The following is a 5,172-nucleotide window of genomic DNA, read 5'->3' as shown; positions in this document are numbered from 1 at the left end:
CGAACTAAGCTAGTTCGAACTAACGCATCTAGAACTAAAAACTAGTTCGAACTAGCGTTTTTCTAGTTCGAACTAGTAAGTCCACATTGAGTGGACTCTGAACAGGGCTTAATGATGGCCGGAAGCAGTGCCGGCAGGGCATAAAAGGAGGACTTAGAGCATGGAGATACTGTCTCAGGCTAGCCGAGGGCTGCGCTTAAAGGGTCCCGACCCCCACCCCGGACACACAGTTCTAAGGGGTGCCCCGCTTGCAAAGAAGTTCTGGCTTGGAGTGCCCTGAGTGCCCACACTGGGCACATCACACCACTCGGCCATCAGCCCGGCTGCACTTGCCGCAGGCTGCCATCTGGGGAGAGGGAGTAATTGGGGGGCTGCAGGAGAGCTTCCACCCCCAGAAGCCCGCAGAGCCAGCCCAGTCCTCCCCATCGGGGGCTCGTACCCCATTCCTCCCTCACCTCCTTCCACTTGCCCTTCCCTAGCCCCCCTTCTTATTGATGTACAAAATAAAGATAACGTTTCTTCCAACATTGACTCTGTCTTTATTGAACAAAACTGGGGGAGACTGGGAAAAGGAGGTGGGAGAGGGGAAGAGAAAGGCTGGGAGAGGGGAGGGCAACTAACATGATCAGGGGTTGGGAACAGGTCCCAGATGAAGAGAGGCTACAGAGACTGGGACTGTTCAGCTTAGAAAAGAGGAGACGGAGGGGGGACAGGATAGAGGTCTCTAAAAGCAGGGGTTGGGTGGAGAGGGTGCATTCAGAAAAGTTCTTCCTGAGTTCCCATAAAGAAGGACTAGAGGACACCAAAGGAAAGGACTGGGTAGCAGGCTTGAAACTAGTAAGAGAAAGTTGTTGTTGTTGACAAAGCAAATAGTTAACCTGTGGAACTCCTTGCTGCAGGAGGCTGTGAAGGCTAGAACTAGAACAGAGTTTAAAGGGAAGTGAGATCAAGTGATGGAGGTTGGGTCCATGGAGTCCTATTAGCCAGAGGGTAGGAGTGGTGTCCCTGCCCAAAGTTTGTGGAAGGCTGGAGAGGGATGGCACAAGACAAATGGCTTGGTCATTGTCTTCGGTCCATCCCCTCCAGGGTCCCTAGGGTTGGCCGCTGTTGGCAGACAGGCTACTGGGCTAGATGGACCTTTGGTCTGACCCAGTACGGCCATTGTAAGCTCAGGGCTCAGGGTCGGGGGTCTCAGTGGACCCCCTTGATTTTCATGCACACCTGGTCCTGGGTGGCCAGGCTGGCAGCTCTCCTGCCCTAGACGGCCACTTTCTTGTGCCTAGTGCGGAGATCGTGGACGAGGTCCACGATGTCCGCACTAGCCCAGGAAGGTGCCCGCCTCTTGCGGTCCAGGGCAAGCTCCCGGGAGCCGCCAGCCTGGTCCCGGCAAGAGGGGGTGGGCTGGGGGGCATCGGGTGGGTGGCTCTGTGCCGTGCCAGTGCAGGGTCTGCTAGCTGGGTGCTGGCAGGCTTGCACCTGGCACGGGCACCGTAGCCAGCCCGTGCCCCTTTAAGGGGTCCGGGGCCGGGAGGGGGGCATAGAGTTTCCCTGGTGTTGGCCAGAGTGGCCACCAGGGAAACCTGGGGAGGGCTAGCCTCCCACTAGTTCGAACTAAAGGGCTACACAGCCCTTAGTTCGAACTAGCTAGTTCGAACTAGGCGTTAGTCCTCGTAAAATGAGGTTTGCCTAGTTCGAACTAAGCGCTCCGCTAGTTCGATTCAAATTCGAACTAGCGGAGCGCTAGTGTAGCGCATAGGAAAGTTAGTTCGAACTAACTTTCTAGTGTAGACATACCCTGGGTGACCTCCCTGCTGCTTTTCACAACAGCCGGTGGCTGCTAACCGGGTCCAAGGGGATGCTTGCTGCTTCCACAGACCCTGCTCCCCACAGCGGTGGGGCCCCGGCAGCCCCTTCTGCCATCTGGGCTCTTGTGGCAGCACCAGCAAGGAGCAGGAAACAGGCTCTGCTCTCCGGAGTCTCCTGCGAAGGGCAGGCAGCTGAAAGCTCGGGTGTGGGGCAGTGACTGGTCCTCCCAGCTGTCAGCCCCCACCTGTCCTTCCGCCAGGCTGAGCCCCACAGCTGGGCTCTTGGGATGGGTCTGTCAGCACCACCAGCCTTGCTTGGCTACTTGGTCCAGTGAGTCAGGCACAAGTGTGGGCTGCTGGGTGACCCAGGCAGGTGCCTTTCCTCCTCTGCCCTCATTTCTTCTCCTGCCTGGGTGTATTCGATTGGGAGCTCTTTGGGGCAGGGCCATCTCTCACTCGGAGCCCGCGCCCCACTTGGCACCCTGGAGTTGGGTCAGGGTCTGTGTGGCGCCTGGCACAATGGGGCCCTGATCCTAGTCAGCGTCTGCACTGCGCCCGGTGCAAGGGGGGGTCCTGATCTGGATAGTCCCCTATCTTGTCCTTGAGACCCAGACGCATGCCCTTGCCCTGTGGCTTAGTTAATCAGCAGACTCTTCTGGCCTCCCCCTCGGCTAACCAAGCACTCCAGAGCGCTGGGTCGCGGTCCTGGCCTTCTTCACCACGCCGGGTCATCTGCAATGGTTTTCTTTCCTTTCCTGGGCTGTGGGAGCTTGGTGGGATCCAATCGGAACCTCTCCCTTCCCCTTTCTCCCGCCTTCCCCCCCCGTCCAGCAAGGTCCTGAATCTCCCATGCACAGTTACTCTTTGCGAAGATCTAGCACGTAGCTGGTGTTTAGTGCATTTAATAGCAACAGTGCTGATTCTGTACAGTGTTCATTTTTTAACTTATGTCCTGAGCCTTCCAGAGCTTGCTGACTGCTGACTACCACCAGCACCGTTACCCCCACTTCTTATCCCAGGAAACAAAGCTCGTCCCTGGATTGGAAGAGTCTGATTTCCCATAAACCCCGCCAACGCTGCTGCTGTTCCCTACATCCGTGCAAAGGAGGATGTGCCCAATGGTTAGGTGCTGGCTTGGGGCTTGGAGGAGACACGTCTAATCTGACTCCCTGATTCACTTCCACTGCCCCACTGCCTGCCCATGCCGTGGGGCTCAGATCCCTGGCCTGCAAGGAGAAATAGCAACGACCGCTGAGCATGACCGAGGCTGCTCCGCTGGGGCGGGGGTGGAGGGGCACCTGCACTGGCCACTGATGGTCTCCCAGCATGGGCAGCGCGTTATGCCCCTCGTGGGCTCGCTGCCTACGCTGGGGCTGGAACAAAGGATGCTTGGCTCCTCCGGTCCTGCTCTAGCTATTGCCCCCACACGGCTCCCACTCGCCTCGCCGCTAGCCACATAGCTGGTCTGCAGGGCACAGCCAGCCCCGTGTTCCCGCCTCAGGATGCACGGGCGTGTTCCTGTCCCTCCCGGTCCCTTCCCGTCACTCGCTGTGTCACAGCCCAAGCGAATCACTGCCAGCTCCCAGGCTGTGGGGCATCCCCTCCCAGCCCTGCCCAGGGGCCGTGAGCAATCCCCCTGCCCCAGCCCCACCCGGCCGGGCCAGGGCAAGATCAGCACAGGAGGGAGGAAGCCCCGAGCGGAGCTGGAAGCTGGGAATTTCCTGCTAGTGAGCTGGTTTCCTCTCCTGTAACTGGGCATGAGATGCCTCCGACTCTGGGGAGTTGTCAGCAGGGCGGACACGCCGGGAACCCGACCCCCCCATCCCCTCATTACCTCCCTGCCCCCCAGCTCCAGCTCTCCTGACCCCCTCCCCATCCTATTCCCCACTGCTTAGCCCTCCTGGCTGCCCCACCCCCTCCAACTCTTGCTGCTCCTCACCCCCCCAGCTCTCTTGCCCCCACTCTCTGCTTCCACCCCTCCTGCTCCTCACCCCCTGCCCCTCAGTTCTTCTGCCCCCCTCCTACTAACTGCCCCCACCCTTTCCACTTCTTCCTGCCTCCACTTCCTGCTTCCACCCCTGCTGGCTGCCCCACCCCCTCCACCTCTCACTGCTCCTCACCCTTCCTGGCTGCCCCAGTGCCGCACCCCTCCTACTCCTTTGTCTTCTTCTTTCCTCATCCCCTTCCTGCCCCCCTCTCTCCACCCTCCTCATCTCCTGCTGCAAGTGCCTGCCCAGCACCCCATGCCCAGTGCTTCCAGGACAGCCCAGCCCATCCCCTCAGGGCCCAGAGGCCCCCCAGGATCAGGGCCACTCTGGTCCCGGGTGGCGTGAGGGGCTCAGGGGGCACAGGCAGGATTGCTGAGGGCTGGCTGGGCTGGCTTTGGAGCTGAGATGGGGCCGCCCCAGCAGCATGGCAGGGCAGCAGGGGTCTTGGCCGTGCCCAGGCTGCGCTGCATGGGGGCAGGGGTCTCACAGGTGGGTGGTTCCCAGGAGCCAGCTCTCAGCAGCGGGGGTAGGGGCAGGCCGTGTCGGGAGGAGATGTCTCTGCACCCGGGCTGGGAAAGGAAAAACAGACCCGTGTCACAGGCTGAGAACAAAGGAGGGTGACGAGCACCCGCAACAAAGGCCCTCAGTGCCCCTGGCACCGCTGGGACAGTGAGCCATCGGTACCGCCCCAAGGGCAGGGCTAGCGCATGCCAGCCCCACTGCCAGCTCGCTCAGCACAGATGCTGGGTGCCCGACAACCACTGTGCCCCCCCACAATGGATCAGAGCAGGACCTCCGCCCCATATCTCCCCTGCCCCAGACCAGAGCAGTGCCCCCTCCCCATGGCCCCCCGCCCCAGACCAGAGTGGTGTCCCTACCCCATAACCCCCCTGCCCCAGACCAGAGTGGTGTCCCCACCCCATAACCCCCCTGCTCCTGACCAGAGTGGTGTCCCTACCCCATAACTCCCCTGCTCCTGACCAGAGTGGTGTCCCTACCCCATAACTCCCCTGCTCCTGACCAGAGTGGTGTCCCTACCCCATAACCCCCCTGCTCCTGACCAGAGTGGTGTCCCTACCCCATAACCCCCCTGCTCCTGACCAAAGTGGTGTCCCTACCCCATAACCCCCTGCTCCTGACCAGAGTGGTGTCCCTACCCCATAACCCCCCTGCTCCTGACCAGAGTGGTGTCCCTACCCCATAACCCCCCTGCTCCTGACCAGAGTGGTGTCCCTACCCCATAACTCCCCTGCTCCTGACCAGAGTGGTGTCCCTACCCCATAACTCCCCTGCTCCTGACCAGAGTGGTGTCCCTACCCCATAACCCCCTGCTCCTGACCAAAGTGGTGTCCCTACCCCATAACCCCCCTGCTCCTGAC

This window comes from Pelodiscus sinensis, chromosome 22, assembly GCF_052426305.1.
Source record: "Pelodiscus sinensis isolate ZL-2025 chromosome 22, ASM5242630v1, whole genome shotgun sequence".
Lineage (NCBI taxonomy): Eukaryota > Metazoa > Chordata > Testudines > Trionychidae > Pelodiscus > Pelodiscus sinensis.
The sequence above is the reverse complement of the archived record's forward strand: the minus strand, read 5'-3'. Positions refer to the sequence as shown.